Here is a 19,525-nt window from a genome sequence, read left to right on the forward strand (position 1 = left end):
AAAAACTTACTTTTGGGGCCGGGAAGGTGGCGCTAGAGGTAAGGTGTCTGCCTTACAAGCTCTAGCCAAGGAACGGACCGCGGTTCGATCCCCCGGCGTCCCATATGGTCCCCCCAAGCCAGGGGCGATTTCTGAGCACATAGCTAGGAGTAACCCCTGAGCGTCAAACGGGTGTGGCCCAAAAACCAAAAAAAAAAAAACAAACTTACTTTTTTGATTTTTTTTGGTTTTTGGGCCACATCCCGTGACACTCAGGGATTACTCCTGGCTCTGTGCTCAGAAATCACTCCTGTCTTGGGGGACCATGTGGGATGCCAGGAATCAAACCACGGACTGTCCTAGGTTAATGCGTGCAAGGCAAATGCCCTACTGCTTGAGTCACTGCTTCAGCCCCCAGAAAATTACTTTTATATTTTAATAAATCTTATTGTATTTGGAGAAATAAAAGCTGGCATTGCCAGGTTAACCCCTTCTTCATTCTGAAGAATGATGGCTTCCTCTTTTACATGTCAAAGACCCACCTAGGCTCGAAGAGTTTCTAGACAGGTCTTTTGTTTTTGCCATGTGTATGGTCTTAATTTCCTAACAAATACTGTGATCTGGGCTGGCCTCCTCCTCTTACTCCATGAGGTGAAAAGGACCCCAGATATGTGCTCCACCCTCAACTGTCTGGTTTAGATTATTTCTTGCAGTGGTCCCTGTTCCAGACCCACTTCCCTCAGGGTGGGATTACAACGTGTGGAGCCATTTACATAGAATATCAGAAGAGACTTTGAATTTGAGGGTTTTGGAGAAGTATTTGATATTAAAAGGAATGATATTATAACGCTAACACACATCTCTGACCTCAGAATCTTAGTTTCTTTTCTTGTCCCAGAAAAGTAACTTTTGTCATTAAGAACTACAGTCTAGAGAGTGGATCAAACATAAAATTGTGTCACCACTGGCCTCATTTTGGAGCTCCACATCCTAAAGAAGCTGATGTTCTGCTTTTGCTGGACGTGGCTTCTCCTAGACCCAGCAAACCCATCCCTCTCCCTAATAGTGTGTGAGAATGAGAATGAGAATGAAAATGAGAATGCACGCCTCTGACCTAGTAGGACGGAGCGAGGTTCCATTCTTCGCATCCCACATGGTCCCTCAAGCCAGGAGCAATTTCTGAGTGCACTGCCAGGAATGACCCCTGAGTGTCAATGGGTGTAGCCCAAGAATCAAATAAATAAATAAATAACAATAGTTAAGTCTTATATATAACATAAATATGACTTTTTTTTTATAAATATATTCTATCCTGTGTAAGTATATTTGGAGAAATAAACATAGCTAAAACCTAAAATGTTTAAAATAAACTACATGAAACAGACAACACAGAAAGAAAATGTTCCTGTTTAATTTCCCACTCCTTTTTAAAGTAAATTAATTTGTATACTCTTGTATGAATAATCTTTGTAAAATTTTAATAGCTGAACCAGAGAAAAAATAGCAGAGCAAAGACAAGACACGTGTCTCACACATAGTCACTTTGGTGAATCCTGGTTTAATCTCCAAGCACCACTCCTGAGCATAGAGCCAGAAATAGCCCATGAACACCCCAGTATGTGGTCCTAAAATTCCAAGAGATACACTAGTAAATGCCTTTATTTATAGTCATGCAGCTATTTTTCTTGCTAACAAAAGCTTGACTGCTCAGATAGCTCATAGATATTCACCTCCAAGGAGCCTAAAACATTCTGCAATCCTGACTGACTTATTTATTTCCCTTGCCCGGAATTAATTTTTACTGTTTTGTTTTGTTTTGTTTGCTATTTGGACCATACATGGCAGCTCTCAGGAGTTATTCCTGGTAGGCTTAGGGGACCATATGGGATGCCAGAGATCTAACCCATGTTAGCCATGTGCAAGGCAAATGCCCTCTTGCCCACTTATAGATTTGTGTTTTTTGTTTTCTTTATTTTTGGGTGATACCTGGCAGCGGTGCTCAGGGGTCACTCCTGGATCTGTGCTCAGAAAACTCTCCTGGCAGGCACAGGGAACCATATGGGGTGCCGGAATTGAACTAGGGTCTATTTGGGGTTGTACATGTACAAGGCAAATGCCCTACCGCTGTGCTATCGTTCCAGCCTGATAATTAATTTTAATATGAGTATATTAAACAATTCTGGCCAATCAGACATGAGAGAAAATCTTTGGGGAAGGAAGGAGGGTTTCAGGTAAAAATTTTGCATTTATAAAAAAAGGGGGGGGCAGCGTGGTGGTGCTAGAGTTAAGGTGTCTGTCTGCCTTGCCAGCACTAGCCTAGGAAGGACCGTGGTTCGATCCCCTGGCGTCCCATATGGTCCCCCAAGCCAGGAGCGACTTCTGAGCGCATAGCCAGGAGTAACCCCTGAGCGTCACCGGGTGTGGCCCCAAACCCTCCCCCCAAAAAAGGGGGGTGGGTGGAGAGATAGCGTTTGCCTTTCATGCAGGACAGTGGTTTGAATCCCGGCATACCATATGGTCCCCTGTGCCTGCCAGGGGGCGATTTCTGAGCATAGAGCCAGGAGTGGCCCCTGAGCACTGCTGGGTGACCCAAAAACTAAAACAACAACAACAACAACAACAACACAGTCTTTCTCCCTCCAGTTAGTTATTTATATGTGAGAAGAGAAATAGAAAATTTTTTTTTTTTTTTTTTTTTTTTTTTTTGGTTTTGGGTTTTGGGTTACACCCGCTGACACTCAGGAGTTACTTCTGGCTCTGTGCTCAGAAATCAATCCTGGCTTGGGGAACTATATGGGACAATCAAACCTCGGTTCATCCTAAGTCAGCACATGCAAGGCAAACGCCCTACTGCTTGCACCACTGCTCCATTCCTGGTCCTCAAACTTTTTATACAGATGCCAGTTCACTATGCCATGGACTATTGGAGGGTCGTATTATTTTATTTTTTAAAATATGAACAAATTCCTATGTACACTGCACATATTTTATTATTATTTTTTTGTGTGGTTTTTGGGTCACACCTGGCAGTGCTCAGGGGTATTCCTGGCTCCAGGCTCAGAAATTGCTCATGGCAGGCACGAGGGACCATATGGGACACCGGGATTCGAACTGATGACCTCTTGCATGAAAGGCAAATGCCTTACCTCCATGCTATCTCTCCGGCCCTGCACATACCTTATTTTGAAGTATAAAAAAGGGGGGAACAAATACATTATTGAATCAAAGAGAATATCATTTGAAATTTTGAAAAACATATCAAGTTGCCCATTATAAAAACTAATTTATAGTATATTATAATTTATATATATTTAAATAAATATAAATTAATATAAAAACTGATTTACATTATTTTATAAAAACTGATTTAATTTTCCTATTAAGAATCTATAAGATCTTCAAGATTTCCCCACATCTACTAAAGACAAAAAAATTTTGGGTAGGGGTTGTGTTATACCTGACAGTATTCTGTGCTTATTCCTGGCTATGTATTCATGATCAGCCCCTAGAAGTGTTCAGGAAACCAATTGTGGAGCTGGGGATAGTACTGGAGTTGGCCAAAAGCAAGGCAAGAGCCTTAACACCTTATACTATATCTCTGACCTAAGATACCATATTTTCCAGAGTATAAGATGACCCCCTAATTTTGCAGTTAAAACATAGGCTTAGGCCTATATTCACTGTATCAGACAGAACGTTCCTGTGCTGCAACTGTATGTATCACAGTGAGCCAATCACAACAAGCAAAGGTTCAAAGGTTCTACTGTAATAGACTTACTCTCTCTGACTCTGGCCAATCTGAGCAGGCTTTTTACAATGTAGATTTGGGTCCAGAACATTGTCTAATTTGCATGCATAAAAAGCCTGCTTGGATTGGCTGAGTTAGAGAGGCAGTCTGAGCAGCCTTGCAGTGATTGGTGCAGGATCGAGTTGAAAAATTCGTTTGTGGCAATATTCAGACAATTTTCATTTAGCGGCATATTGAAATATTTTTCGGGATATACTCTGCGTATGAGATGACCCCCATTTTTGCTTGACTTTTTTTGGTTTCAAAAGTCATCTTATACGCCGGAAAATACAGTATTATGATTGGTTTTTCTTTCTTATGATTACCAAGAAATATGAAAAGGGGGTACAATGAGACAAAATACAAACTATAAAAAGGGATTAGAAGAGGTCCTCTGTTCCTTTACTGTTGTTTGGTTCACCAGTCTACCTTGAATTTCCATGATGGTTCATTTACCTTCTAAGGCTCTAAGGTTATTTTCTTACAGTAAGATTGCTCACCCTCTCATGTCTTCTACTTTCTTTGTAGATTAAGAGAATGATAAATAAATTAAATAAATAAATACAAGCTAGTGAGTAGGCATGTACACAAGCACTCACACCCATGCATGCAAATGCATACCATATACCTCCTCATATATTAATAGGTTTCAGAATTGAATAAGACAAGTATGGCCTCCACTTTCTTATGCCTACATATTAGTGAGGGGGAGAAAAGAAGCAAACACATTAACACAGTAAATATTTTTTAATTATCTTTATTTAAACACTGTGATTACAAATATGATTGTAGTTGTATGATTTCAGTCATCTAAGGAACACCCCCCTTCACCAGTGCAACATTCCCACCACCAATGTCCCAAATCTCCCTTCTCCCCACCCCACCCACACCTGTACTCTAGACAGGCTTTCTATTTCCTGCATTTATTCTTAATGTAGTTATTTCTCTAACTGCACTCATCACTCTTTGTGGTGAGCTTCATGTCATGAGCTGCACCTTCAAGCCCTCATCTCTTTTGTCTCTGAGAATTACTGCCAAAATGTCTTTCATTTTTCTTAAAATCCATAGATAAATGAGACTATTATGCGTCTATCTCTCTCCCTCAAACTTATTTCACTCAGCATAATAGATCCCATGTACATCCATGTATAGGAAAATGTTATGATTTAATCTCCCCTGATGGCTGCATAATAATTTATTATATATATGTACCACAGTTTCTTTAGCCACTCATCTGTTGAAGAGCATCTTGGTTGTTTCAGAGCCAGAGTCTGGCTATTGTAAATAGTGCTGCAATAAATATAGGTGTGAGGAAGAGATCTTTGTATTTTTGTGTTCCTCGGGTATAACACAGTAAATATTTTGAAGAAAGGAAAACAAGATATTAAATCCTTTTAAAAGCATACGGAGTAAAAAAATGTTCTCTACTTTGAGAACAGGTCATTTGAGAATGACATTTGAGTTAGGACATAACTAAAACAGGGGAACCAAACATGGGAATCTCTACAAATGGATGGAAAATTACATCAAAAACCAACAGAAAGGGAGGCCTGAACAGCAGCACAAGTGGTAAGGCATCTGCTTTGCCTGTGCTAGCCTAGGACGGACCTCAGTTCAATCCCCAGGAGTCTCATATGGTCCCCCAAGCCAGGAGAGATTTCTGAGCACATAGCCAGGAGTAACCCTTAAGTGTCACTGGTGTGGCCCCCACTCCCTCAAAAAAATAGAAAGGGCCTATGGTGGAGTAAACTTGTTGGACTTATAAAAAGACTAGGGCTGCACAGTTTGTACATCAGATAAGATCCTTGTTTTACAAGCAGGCAATGAATTCAATCCTTAGCAGTATATATGCTCTCCAGTACCACCAAGAGTGACCCATTAGTACAACATTCAAGTGTGACCCTCCAAAAAACATAAAATAAAAAGAAGACAATAGAATTTAAAATATAGTGAGCACTGGAGAGAGAAGAGAAAAAGAGTTAGGATCAATCTTTCTGAAAGTCCATAAAGAAAAGCCCAAGGTATATTACTTTTATGGGGGGAGTCACATCCAGCAGCACTCAGGGGTTACTCCTAGCTCTGTGCTCAGAAATCGCTCCTGGAAGGCTCAGGGGACCATATGGGATGCCAGGAATCCAACTCGGGTCCATCCTGGATTGGCTGCATGCAAGGCAAATGCCCTACCACTGTGCTATCACTCTGGCACTCAGTATATTAAATTTCTATCCTACTTCCTCTAGGCTCTTTATGAGACCCTACAAAGAGATGCTTTCTCCATTGAGCCACGTCCATACAACATGATGCTTTAAATCACCCAGAATCAGGAAACAGACCCTGTACAACGAACAGAAGAAGCAGGTCTAGGCCACTCCAACCTTTGCCTGGCTCATTCTTTCTAAGAATAGCCTAAGATGGGGCCTGAGTGGTGGTGCAAGTGGTAGGGCATTTGCCTTGCACACAGTAACCTAAGACAAACAGCGTTCCATATGGTTCCCCCAGGTCAGGAGCTATTTCTGAGCATTCTGAGCGTCATCGGGTGAGGCCCAAAAAGCAAGATCTTATCTTCTAGAAATAAGAACTCACTTTTTATAGCAGGAGGGTACCTTCCATCCTGAATATGTGTCATGTGCATACAACCAGTCCCCAGGAGATTGGACAGTATTAGTCCAATCCGAAACCCCAGATCCCCGACGTAGAAATGATACAGCTCCAGGCAACACCACCAGGAACTAAGCTTCATTGGGAGATTTATAACACTACTCTGGCACCAACTTGTGCTAGTTTTGATATGACAACGAGGAAAGGAAAACTTGACCTAAGACCAGACTGTCCTATCATATCACCTAACACTAAATGGAAATCAGAAGAGGTATCGTCCTTTGAACTGTGAAAAGTAAGAGCACCAACAACAGAAAACTGACTTTGACAACTGTGACTGAACAGAGCCTACCTTGGGACTAATAAGGAAAACCCTACCCTAGGCTGTAGCCCAGGATTCCAACAACAACAACAACAATAACAACAACAACAACAACAACAAGATGTCTTATTGCAGGGGTCCACCTTGGACAACAGAGACTGAGCAGAACCTTTGGATCCATAATATCCTAGGCTTCGGCTTAGGGACTGAACGAAAACAGGGAGCAAGTGTTACAGAAGACTGAACACAACAACAACGATGGATAGGAACCTCTAGAACCTAGAGACTCTATCCTAGACCCTGACCTATAACCTGCGCAAATACCAAGATCGCTAGCTACAGTGGCTTGATTTTCTCACACACAACCGAGAGGAAACTTTCCTGGCATCACAAAAAAGCCTTTGGGATGGGGTAATGAGTATATATGGAGCCAGGGGTTGATCCCGTGATCGTATGCTTCAAGGATGGAGAAACCCTGAATCTCTTAGGCCACGGGAATTTCCTTTCTTCCCCAATCCTTACTGTGCCTATGCAAAAAAAAAAAAAAAAAAAAAGTGGGGGGAACGCCAAACCCTATCACTCCAGCACCCATACTTTTCTTGTTTTGTTTTGATTTGTTAGTTTTTGACTTTATTTTCCTTCTCTTTTTTTCTTCCACTTTTCTCTTTCTTTTTCACTCTTGTGGTTATTATTTAGAGATTTATTTTTATTTTTATTTGCCGGGTCCATTTTTTTATTTTTCCTTTTATTTTTCTTTTTTTTTTTTCTCTCCTTTCTTTTTTTGGTAGTTGTCACCAATTTTTTTCTCCCTTTTTTCTTATCCTTTTTATCTCCAATGACAGTGGAATAGATGCTCAATCTACAACAAGCTGTAAAGTGGAGACCAGTTGCACTAGCATTCTGGGGGGTAGAGGAGGGAGATATGGGATGCATACTGGGAACAGGGGCAGAGGGAGGACAGCACTGGTGGTGGGAATGCCCCTCACTCATTGTCACTATGTACCATAAATGATGCAGTGAAAGATTTGTAATGCACTTTGGTCACAATAAAAATTAAAAAAAAAAAAGAATAGTTTAAGAATCTTTTTTTTTTTGTTTTTGTTTTTTGGGCCACACCTGTTTGATGCTCAGGGGTTACTCCTGGCTAAGTGCTCAGAAATTGCCCCTGGCTTGGGGGGACCATATGGGACACCAGGGGATCGAACTGCGGTCCTTCCTTGACTAGTGCTTGCAAGGCAGACCTCTAGCGCCACCTCACCGACCCCTTGTTTAAGAATCTTTTATAGAGTATCTAGTAGACACATTCCAAAAATGCCATGCATTCTCATTCTCTGCTCTGGCCCCAACTGTTGTTATTTATATAAGATTTATTTGTTTAAGAAGACTGTGGAAAATGTGTCTGGTATATTAGTTCCAACACATTAGCTCTCACACTAGTGTAGTGAAGATTTCCTGGGACTGGAATGGGTCCCAATCCTGCCACGTATTTCCATTACTTACACAGTTAACAGAGTTAATGGTCCCAAGGCCTTCACATGGTTCCCAACATGTACATACTTCCTGTTAGCTAGAATTAAGTTACATACATTTTGAAACAGGCAATAGGCTATCCCCACTTTACATGTAAAACATTAGTAAATTGCAGGGTTGGGATTTGGACTTTTGTTTATATTTTTATTATTTAAATTGGTGTTTATTTATTTTTATTTATTTTTTGGTCACACCTAGCTGTGATCAGGAGTTACTTCTGGCTCTGTTCTCAGAAATTGCTCCTGGCTCGGCAGACCGTATTGGATGTCAAGGATCAAACCCGTGTCTTTTTTGGGTCAGCTGCATGCAAGGCAAATTCCTTACCGCTGTTCTACCACTCAGGCCCCCTACTTAAAATTTTGAAGTTATTTTTGGGTTACAGCTAACAATACTCTAGGGAAATCCCCACTTCTATGCTTTATAGTGCTCAGAGAACTGTGGATGCCACAGATCAAATTCAGGCTTTTCAAGCCCAAACATGTTAACATGTTTGATATATCTGGCCTGGGAGTTGAAGTTTTATTTGTTTAGTTTTGGACCACACCTGGCAGTCCTCAGAGTTTGCTGCTGGCTCTGTGCTTAGTGATCTTTTTTTTTTTTTTTTTTTTTTTTTTTGCTTTTTGGGCCACACCCAGTGATGCTCAGGGGTTACTCCTGGCTATGCTCTTAGAAATCGCTCCTGGCTTGGGGAACCACATGGGATGCCTGGAAATTGAACTGCGGTCCATCCTGGGTTAGCATATGCAAGGCAAATGCCCTACCACTTGTGCCACCTCTTTGTGCCCCAAAGGGATCATTCTTGATAAGAGTCTGGGGACCATATGGGTTTCTAGGATTGAGTCTGTATTTGCCAGGTACCAGGTAAGTGGGTTACCCACTGCACTATAATTTTGGCTCAAGGAGTTAAATTTTTATGAAACTTTTTCTGGTGTGGTATCAGAAATTAAATCCAGAGCCTTATGCATTCAAGGTAAAGGTGCCATATCAATTGCACATCCTTGGTCACAAGGAATCTTAAGTTTCTTAAATTTAATTTTGAGTTTGTGAGTCATATTCAGTGGTGCTCAGTCATGACTGGAGGAACACATGGATTTGGGGACCATATGTGATGCTAGGATTTGAACTGATATTAGTGGAATGCATGGCAAGCTCTTTCTTGTCACTATATAAATAATACTTGGGTTGAAACTTTTAATAGGAAGACAAGACTAGGAGGATGTAGGCCGGAGTAATAGCACAGTGGTAACCAGTTTGCCTTGTACATGGCCGACCCGGGATGGACCTGGGTTTGATCCCCAGTACCCTATATGGTCTCCTGAGCCTGCCAGGAGTGATTTCTGAGCACAGAGCAAAAAGTAACCCCTGAGCACTGCTGGGTGTGGCCCTAAAACAACAACAACAAAAATACTAGGAGTCTTCTTTTTAAACTCTCTCTTTTGATACCACAACCAGTGATGATCAGGGATTACTTCTGACTCTGCACTTTAGGAATTATTCCTGGTGAGTCTCAGAGACCAAATGGAATACCGGGGATCAAACCTGGGTTGTCTGTATGCAAGACAACTGTCCTGCCCACTGTACATCATTTCAGCCCCCTAAACTAATTTACTTAGCCACATAAAGATGAAATGATTGAAAAAAAAGATGATATGATTGATTAAATCTTCTGCTAGGCCTTTAATAAATTAATTAGTGATTCAATGTTTTTCACAAATATACTTGCTACTGAAAAAAAAAGATATGATTGGAACCCTGATTTCCAGGTATTCACGAAATATTTGGAAATAAATACAAAGCCCCATGTCTTCTCCCCGTATCAGAGAAATGCCTATCTGAACTAGCTCTTTCACTTAATGAATATTTATGTACTGTCATAGAATTTGCTGTAGCTTCAAATATGGTCATTCTTGGCTCTTATTTTTGTATATCTTCTAGGCACCCTCGCTCACCCTCCCTTTCCTTTCTGCTTCTGTGGTTTTTATGTTCATAGGTTCTGGGCCAGCAAGGAGGTTCTGCTTTACCCTGAGGTCTCCAGTGTGAACCCCAGCTGTGCTCAGGGGACCATGCAGTACTCAGATGAGGTCCAAGGCCTCCTGCCTGCAAGGCAATGCCTTTTGCCATTGATCTATATCTCTCTAGCCCCTACTGTTATATTATTCCTCCCTCCCTCCCTCCCTCCCTCCCTCCCTCCCTCCCTCCCTCCCTCCCTCCCTCCCTCCCTCCCTTCCTTCCTTCCTTCCTTCCTTCCTTCCTTCCTTCCTTCCTTCCTTCCTTCCTTCCTTCCTTCCTTCCTTCCTTCCTTCCTTCCTTCCTTCCTTCCTTCCTTCCTTCCTTCCTTCCTTCCTTCCTTCCTTCCTTCCTTCCTTTTTACACTTGCAGTGATCAAGGCTTACTTCCAGCTCTGAAATCAGGGTTCATTCATGGTAAGGAGAACATATAAGGTGCAGGAATTGAGCTTGTCCATCACATTTAAGACAAAGATCCCTCCTGCTGTACTGTCATCTACAGTCTCATTAAATTTTTTTTCAGTTTTTTTTGTCATACTGGTGATCTTCAGGAATTATTATTTTAGATCTGCACTCAGAAATCATTCCTCGCGGTTCACAGAGCACTATATGAAGTGCCAGATATACAACTGGTCAGTTGTATGCAAGGAAAATGCCTTACCTACTGTATTATTGCTCCTGCCCCTCTCATTTTGAATTTTGAGGAAAAGAAAAATTATGAACTATGAGGGGCAAAAAGAGGAAGAAGAGGAAGGAATTAAAGCAACAGAGTCAGAGGAAAGAGAAAAAGGAAGTTCCTCTACTTGCAATACCAACACAAGACTGAGATTATTGTGAGTTAGAGATGCACTTCAGCACATCTTTGAAAATGATACAGAGAACTGAGTAAAAGTACCACCAGTAGTTTATGATAAAAATGCTGATCAGGGGCCGGAGAGATGGCATGGAGGTAAGGCATTTGCCTTTCATGCAAAAGGTTGGTGGTCAGAATCCCGGCATCCCATATGGTCCCCCGAGCCTGCCAGGAGCAATTTCTGAGAATAGAGAGCCAGGAGAATTCCCTGAGCGCTGCCTGGTGTGACCCAAAAACCAAAAACCAAAAAAAAAAAAAAAAAAAAAAAAAAAGAATGCTGATTCACTGCTATAAAGTAGTCATTGTAGATTTACATCTTACTAAAAATTTCCAAAAAGAGAAAAATAGTTCAGAGGAAAGTAGTCTAGTGGCTTGAAGTTCAAGAGTTCAAGCCCTGCTGCCACCATGTTTACAAAGTGATCTTGATATACCTTCCCCAAAATATATGGTACAATTCAAAGAGAGAATCTGTGAGTATGTTGGCTTTGTGTGAGTTAGGCTGACATTAAATAAAATGACATAGCCCACCTGCCTTGCAAGCCTAAATTCAGAAGTTTAATCCTAGTTAAATCCATCCACAGGTTCCCTACTTGGTCTCAAGCAGTTTTACTATTTGGGACTCCAGCACCTCAATAGAGTTTGACATTATATATAATATAACCTAATAAAATGCCTCAATTTATAATAGCAACATTCAAGTTTTTGTTTTTCTATATCTAAACTCAGGCCCCATTTAAGAGGCATAAATTTAAAATTATATGCTAGCACTGAAAACACACTGATAGAATAGAGATGTGTCAGTGAGTTGGTACATATGCTCTGTATTATGAACATCTGGTTTTGATTCCGAGATGCTCTGGATTTGGTCCTCCAAGCACCACCAGGAGGAACGCCTGAGCACAGAGCTAGGAATAGCCACTAAGCTCTTCTAGATATTGCCCCAGAAACAAATGAGAAGAAAGCTCCATGCTGATAGTACTAAAAACTAAAAGTCTGTATGACTGAAACATAATCACAAACAGCTTTTTAATGATATTTTATGGTGATTAAAATTAAATATTAATCTTATTAAAAAACTAAAATAGGAGCCGGAGTGCTGAGTGCTAGCACAGTGGTAGTGCTCTTGCTGACCCAGGATGGACTTGGGTTCAATCCCTGGCATCCCACATGGTCCCCCAAGCCTGGAGTGATTTCTGAGTACATAGTTTGGAGTAACCTATGAGCGTCACTGGGTGTGGCCCCAAAAAGCCTAAAAAAAATTTTTTTTAAACTTTATTGATTGATTGGCTTTTGGGCCACACACAGCATCACTGTCACTCCTGGATCTGCATTCAGAAATCGCCCCTGGAAGGCTGGGGGACCATATGGGATGCTGGGAATCGAACCAGGTCCCTCTTGAGTTGGCTGCATGCAAGACAAATGCCCTACTGCTGTGCTATCTCTTCAGCTACTAAATTTTTTTTCTTAAATGTCTGATATGCTTATCTTCAAAAAGTCATGACATGTATATAATGCTTCTGCAATTAAACTTCCAACTATAAAAGTGGAGCTGATGAAACACTGGCATATAGGAGTTGATAACATTTTCTTTTTTTTTTTTTAATTTTTATTTTGACCATATTGGCTTACATATCTTTCACAGTAATATTTTAGGTACATATTAACATTGAATCACCAAATTTGTCTTCCCTTCACCCCCGTTCCCTTCCTGCAACCCATATCCCCAACCATCACCCCCCCTGGGCTGCTGGAGTAAGTTCCCTCTGTGTCTAGCTAACTACTAGTGATCATATATTTGTTTGGTCCTGGTACCTTCCTTTGTTTCCCCCTCTATTTGAGAGGCAGAGCTAGATAGTTCGAGTTATGTGGTTTTGTTTGAAGGAAAGAAAAGCAATAGAATGGGGTAAAAAATCAAATAAGCTGAAAATGGGCGAATTCCTTCTAGAGGCTTTCAGTCTCAGTTTGAGAGATGACAGAAAAAAGGTAATTGAAACACTGCAACCATACAGAAAGAAATATCAAATAAAATATCCAGTGAGCACTACAGCAATAAAGACAAGCACCACACAATAGTATTGGTCCTGAAATCAAACCATGCCGAGAAAAAGGAGAAAGATAAAATAAAATAAAATAAAAGACATCAACTTTAATATCTACACCAAAATAAAGTCAAAAAATCAACCAATCAATCAATCAATATATATATATATGTGGATAAAAGGATTATTATCCCCCCCCCCCCCGCATAGGCACAATAACTATTGGGGACATTATAGAGGGAATTCCTAGGCCTAGGAGAAACAGGGTTTCTCCAGCCTTGAAGTATACTGTCATGGGATTAACTATAGAGTCCTTGCATGATCATTTACTCTACCCATGGTGCTTCTGTGGTGTATGGAAGACTTCTGCTTCGTCATGGATGGTAAAATCAGGCCTCTGTATCTAGAGATCTTGGTGTCTGTACAGCTCAAGGAATGGAACTTATGATGAAGTCTTCCTTTGTGGTTCTAGCAGATCTGCTTCTTCAGTGTCATTTTAATCTCTCTTCTGTAGTGGTGGTCTTGGTCAATATGTTGCTACTAGGATGGAGTCTGGGATAAAGTCTTTTGTTATGTTTCCGGAAGACTGGTACAGTTGCAATTGTCTCAGTAAGACCTCTGGAATTGGAGATTTTGTTTGTTGAACAGGTCGTAGACCAAAACCTAGGCTAGAGCTTTTGCTGTTGTTGTTGTTGTTGTTGTTGTTGTTGTTGGTCCCGGGATGCGTACTGTCCAGTCATGGTTATAACAACCAGTCAGCTGTAGATAGCTATCTTGGCTTTTGCTCAGATCAAAGGGTGACAAGTCTTCTGATTTTGTCTTATCATTAGCTGATGAGGAAGGACAACTTGCTCTTAGATCAAGTTGTTCCCATTTCCTCGTTGTCAAAATATCAATTTAGAACTGGAACATGTTGGTGTCAGAGCAGCATTATGGATGCCCCTGAGGGGATTTGGTTCCTGGAGCTGTTGTGGAGAACTGTGTCATTTCTATGTCTGGGATCCAGGAGTCAAGGCTGGACGGTCGGTGCCTAATTTCCTGTGGTCTAAGTTGGTTCCACATGACATATGTTCAAGGTGGGAGATGCCCCTGTGTTGTAAAAAAGTATGAGTTCTGGAGTTGATTACATTTTCTATTCCCAACTCTCATATCTCTAATGTGAGGGCTGGACTGATTGATGATAGGATTATTTCAGAACGCAATATAAAACAAGAGCAAGAGGGAAAAAAAAAAGCAATGGGAGAGAAAAATTAAGCCTGATGATAAAATTGCAGTAGCCATAAAGCCATTTGGGAATAGAAAATGCTAAAAGTATTAGTGTACTTAATAAGAGTAAATGTCATAAACTATAAATGAAATCCAAAGACATTTTGGTGATTCAAGGGACTCTACTGAAATGAGACATTTCAGCATGATTAAATCTATAAATAAAGCATATTTAATACAAAATACTTTATCATTTTTTGGAAAAAATTTGAAAACAAAACAAACTAGGAGAGGTTAAAAGTTCAAACCCATTCAATATACTTTTGAGTCTAAGTACTTTTGGCAGAAAATATCCAGAAAATTGTTCAACTGACCTTGAGATTAATCAATTTTTAAGTGCATGCGGTTGTGATTATGCTTGAGTTTCATTCATTTTGTTTGTGTTTGGTTTATGCCAGAGATGCTCAGGGGTACTCCTGGCTCTGTGCTCAGAAATTACTCCTAGTAGGCACAGGGGCCATATGGAATGTCTGAGGTCAAACCAAGGTCAGCTGTATGCTAAGCAAACACCCTATCGGCTGTGCTATCACTTTGCCCCATGAGTTTCAGTCATTTAATGAATGCAATTCTAATGCAAATCTGTATGTAGTTTACAAAAATTAAGGTTCTAATTTGATCCTGGACTCAGAACTTTGAAGTGAAAAATACTTTTTTTTTAATGGATTTTTTTTTTATTTAAACACCTTGATTACATACATGATTGTGTTTGGGTTTCAGTCATGTAAAGAACACCACCCATCACCAGTGCAACATTCCCATCACCAATGTCCCAAGTCTCCCTCCTCCCCACCTGACCCCCGCCTGTACTCTAAACAGGCTCTCCATTTTCCTCATACATTCTCATTATTAGGACAGTTCAAAATGTAGTTATTTCTCTAACTAAACTCATCACTCTTTGTGGTGAGCTTCCTGAGGTGAGCTGGAACTTTCAGCTCTTTTCACTTTTGTGTCTGAAAATTATTATTGCAAGAATGTCTTTCATTTTTCTTAAAACCCATAGATGAGTGAGACCATTCTGCATTTTTCTCTCTCTCTCTCTGACTTATTTCACTCAGCATAATAGATTCCGTGTACATCCATGTATAGGAAAATTTCTTGACTTCATCTCTCCTGACAGCTGCATAATATTCCATTGTGTATATGTACCACAGTTTCTTTAGCCATTCGTTTGTTGAAGGGCATCTTGGTTGTTTCCAGAGTCTTGCTATGGTAAATAGTGCTGCAATGAATATAGGTGTAAGGAAGGGGTTTTTGTATTGTATTTTTGTGTTCCTAGGGTATATTCCTAGGAGTGGTGTAGCTGGATCATATGGGAGCTCGATTTCCAGTTTTTGGAGGAATCTCCATATTGCTTTCCATAGAGGTTGAACTAGACGGCATTCCCACCAGCAGTGAATAAGAGTTCCTTTCTCTCCACATCCCCGCCAACACTGTTCATTCTCATTCTTTGTGATGTGTGCCATTCTCTGTGGTGTGAGGTGGTATCTCATCGTTGTTTTGATTTGCATCTCCCTGATGATTAGTGATGTGGAGCACTTTTTCATGTGCAAAAAAAAAAAAAAAAAAAAGAACACTTAATGTCTTGGATTGTACAAGATTGACAAGATTGTACAAAATGCACAAAATAGAATATTTGTTTAGAAACATATGTTTCTAAATATAAATTTAGAAACTAAGTTTTTCCCCCATACCTGGGGTCTGTTAGGTAGTCCAATGTACCTTGCTGGGTGGAGGACCAGGTATCCTGGAGGAAGAGGATCCAGAATCCTGGTTCAGAAACTGGGAGAGGTCCAGCTTGGAAACCGGGGTTAGTTTACTCGGTTGATCTATATCTGTCTTCTGCTCGGGTGTGTCTGTTTTTGTGTTGGGGGCATACTCTGTATCTCTCTGTCTTTGTGTCCCACATTCTGTGTTATTTCTGTGCCACTGTCTTAGAAAAACTCTAGGGAGAATGCCATCCCTGGGGTTGGTGGAATTTGGTTTGAGTTCAGGGCTTTCTGATCCCTGAGGGAGATGGCTCAGAGAGTCCCCAGGATCCTATATCAACTTGATCCCATCATTTTTTACCTATCAGGGAGGAGCGCTGCAGGCAGAGCACATCTCCCAACCTATGAACCCCACCACAACACATAGCAAAAGTCGTGCTACAACCGTGTCAATGGGGGAAACAACGCCAGACAACAGCATGCATAGAGAATGAAGATGATAGCTCTGATGTCCCAGAGAATACCAATCACACAGATAACATGCCATTACTGTTACTCCTAGGCTGGAGTTTATCTATGCTGGGAAAAAAAAGACTTTGTTTTTTAACTTACACCAGGGCTTTCATGCCTGTCCTCAACCACCATCCATAGTGCCTGCACTTGTAAAATTTGGCCTGTCCTCTCCTCTCCTATTAATTTTGCTACTTCCCACAAATGCACAGCTATTGTAGTCTCTATCTCTCTCATATCTCTTTCTCCTCTTCTCCCAGATCATGACCTTCTATAATCAATATCACATTTATAGTTAACAGAGGTGGAGAGAATTTGCTCAATATTTAAACCCGTTGAAGAGAATTTTCTATTGGGCAAGGAGGAAGTACATGCCTTCTGTGACTTGCAATCCTAGCTTCCCTTAAGTAATTTTCTTTGGTAAATGCAAGGTGACCGATACATAATTATAAATAAGTAAAAGAACAATTTTGAAATTCTTTACTTTTCTCTCTCTCTCTCTCTCTCTCTCTCTCTCTCTCTCTCTCTCTCTCTCAGAGCTTAAGGCTTGTTGCCTCCCTTATGTCTTTTTTATTTATTTATTTTTAATTTTTTAATTTTTTAATGGAATGCTTCACGAATTTGCGTGTCATCTTGCACAGGGGTCATGCTAATCATCTCTGTGTCGTTCCAATGTTAGTGTATGTGCTGCCGAAGCGAGCACTATTTGTTTAAGGGCCACATCCAGCAGTACTCAGGGGTCATTCCTGGTAATGCTCCAGGGGACCATATGGGATGCTGAGGTTCGAGCCCAGATTGGCCACATGCAAGGTAAATGTCCTATCAGCTGTGCTATCATTCCACGCTCTCCTTATGTTTTCTTCTATGAGTTTTATGGATTGAGATTTTACATTTAAATTTTCTGTTTTGCGGTTATACAGGTGATGTTCAGGGATACTTTCCACCTAGTTTCTAGCTCCTGGTAGTGCTGCAGAGATGGGGTGAATCAGTCTTGGAGGTACTCAGGGTAATTTGAGGTGCTTGGAATATAACTCAGGCCTCCCGTATGCAAAGCACATGCTCACCCCATTGTGTTATACCTCTTACCACATTTAAGTTTCTAATTCAAGTTTTACTTTGGTTTGTTTATTTGAGTGATACAAGATAAGTATAGTTTATACTATTACATATATGTATCTAGTTTTTCTGTCACCATTTTTTTTTCTTTCCATCTGTTTTAGTTAGGGTTTACTTCTGGCTCTGTCTTCATAGATTACTCCTGTCAGTGTTTGGAGGACCATGTGTGGGACCAAGTATCAAATCTGGGCCAGCCATATAAAATGCCTTAAATATTTTTTTTAATAATAATTTATTTAGACATTGTGGTTACAGAAATGTTTATAGTTAGGGTTAAGTCATAGAATGTACACCACCTTTCACCAGTGAAACCTTCCCGCTACCAATGTCCCCCATTCCCCTCCCACTCTCCCACCTTCTGCCTGTCTCTAGGGCAGCCATTTTGCTTCTATCTCTTACTCTCTTTCTCCTTTTTTCTGACCTTTTGGTTTGCACTATTGTATTTTTTTTTTTTTTTTTTTTTTTTTTTGGTTTTTGGGCCACACCCGGTGACGCTCAGGGGTTACTCCTGGCTATGCGCTCAGAAGTCGCTCCTGGCTTGGGGGACCATATGGGACGCCGGGGGATCGAACCGCGGTCCGTCTCCTAGGCTAGCGCAGGTAAGGCAGGCACCTTACCTCCAGCGCCACCGCCCGGCCCCTAGTTTGCACTATTGTTAAAGAGGGGTACCATATGTATACTTTATCCACTTTCAGTACCCAGTTCTTGTCCAGAGTGATCAGTTCCAACTATCATGTCATGGTAGTTGTCAGTGCAGTTAGTCTTCTAACTGCACTCACAGGTCTTTGTGGCAAGCTCCATATCATGGACTGGTCCTCCTGGCCCTTATCTCTTTTGTCTCTGGATATTATTACCATACTGTCTTTTAGTTTTCTTATATCCCACAGGTGAGTGAGACTATTCTATGTCTAACCCTCTCCCCCTGATTTATTTTACTCAGCATAATAATCTCCATGTCCATTCACATATAGGCAAATTTTATGACTTTGTTTTTTCTGACAACTGCATAGTATTCCATAATGTAGATATACCATGGTTTCTTTAGCCCCTCGTCTGTTGTTGGGCACCTGAGTTGTTCCAGATTCTGACTATTGTAAATAGTGTTTCAATGAATATACGAGTGCAGAAGGCATTTTTGTATTGTGTTTTTGTGTTCTTAGGATATATGCCTAGGAGTGGTATTGCTTGATCATATGGAAACTCAGTTTCCAGTTTTTTGAGGAACAGTCATTTTATTTCTCAGAAAGCATGGAATAGGTGGCATTCCTACCAGCAGTGAATGAGAGTTCCTTTCTCCCCACATCCTTGCCAGCACTGGTTGTTCTTGTTCTTTGTGATGTGTGCCTTCTTTGTGGCTTGAGATGATATCTCATTGTTGTTTTGATTTGCATTTCCCTGATAATTGGTGATATATTGGGTGAATAGGTTCTCCCATTTAGTGAGTAGCCATATAGTTCCAGGTCTGATATCCATGTCTTTAATCCACTTTGATTTGACCTTTGTTCATGGTGCTAAAGAGAAGTCTGAGTTTGACTGTTGCATGTGGTTGACTAGTTATTCCAAAAATAAAAATGCCTCAAGTCTTGTACTATTTGTCCACCCACATAAAATTTTTTTGAAAAATATCTGCTTATAGTGTTTTAACTTAAAATAGGTAGTTTGGTTGCTTTTATTTTAGTAAAGAGTCATTTATTTATTTTATTTAAAAGATTTGTTTTAGGGGCCGGGCGGTGGCGCTAAAGGTAAGGTGCCTGCCTTGACTGCGCTAGCCTCGGACGGACCGCGGTTCGATCCCCCGGCGTCCCATATGGTC

The 19,525-nt window shown here is 40.7% G+C and overlaps 1 protein-coding gene and 1 non-coding gene across 2 annotated transcripts in view; one reads left to right on the top strand and one right to left on the bottom strand.

The window, feature by feature from the left end:
* The window catches only part of PRDM14 (PR/SET domain 14), a 194,419-nt gene that overhangs the window by 136,717 nt on the left and 38,177 nt on the right, over positions 1 to 19,525 (top strand). The gene's annotated exons all lie outside the window — the stretch shown is intronic.
* LOC126021715 (U6 spliceosomal RNA) lies at positions 17,194 to 17,299 on the bottom strand. The gene has a single exon (XR_007500202.1). It is a non-coding gene; the product is annotated as a U6 spliceosomal RNA (small nuclear RNA).

The sequence above is a fragment of the Suncus etruscus genome, chromosome 10, assembly GCF_024139225.1.
Source record: "Suncus etruscus isolate mSunEtr1 chromosome 10, mSunEtr1.pri.cur, whole genome shotgun sequence".
Taxonomy (NCBI): domain Eukaryota; kingdom Metazoa; phylum Chordata; class Mammalia; order Eulipotyphla; family Soricidae; genus Suncus; species Suncus etruscus.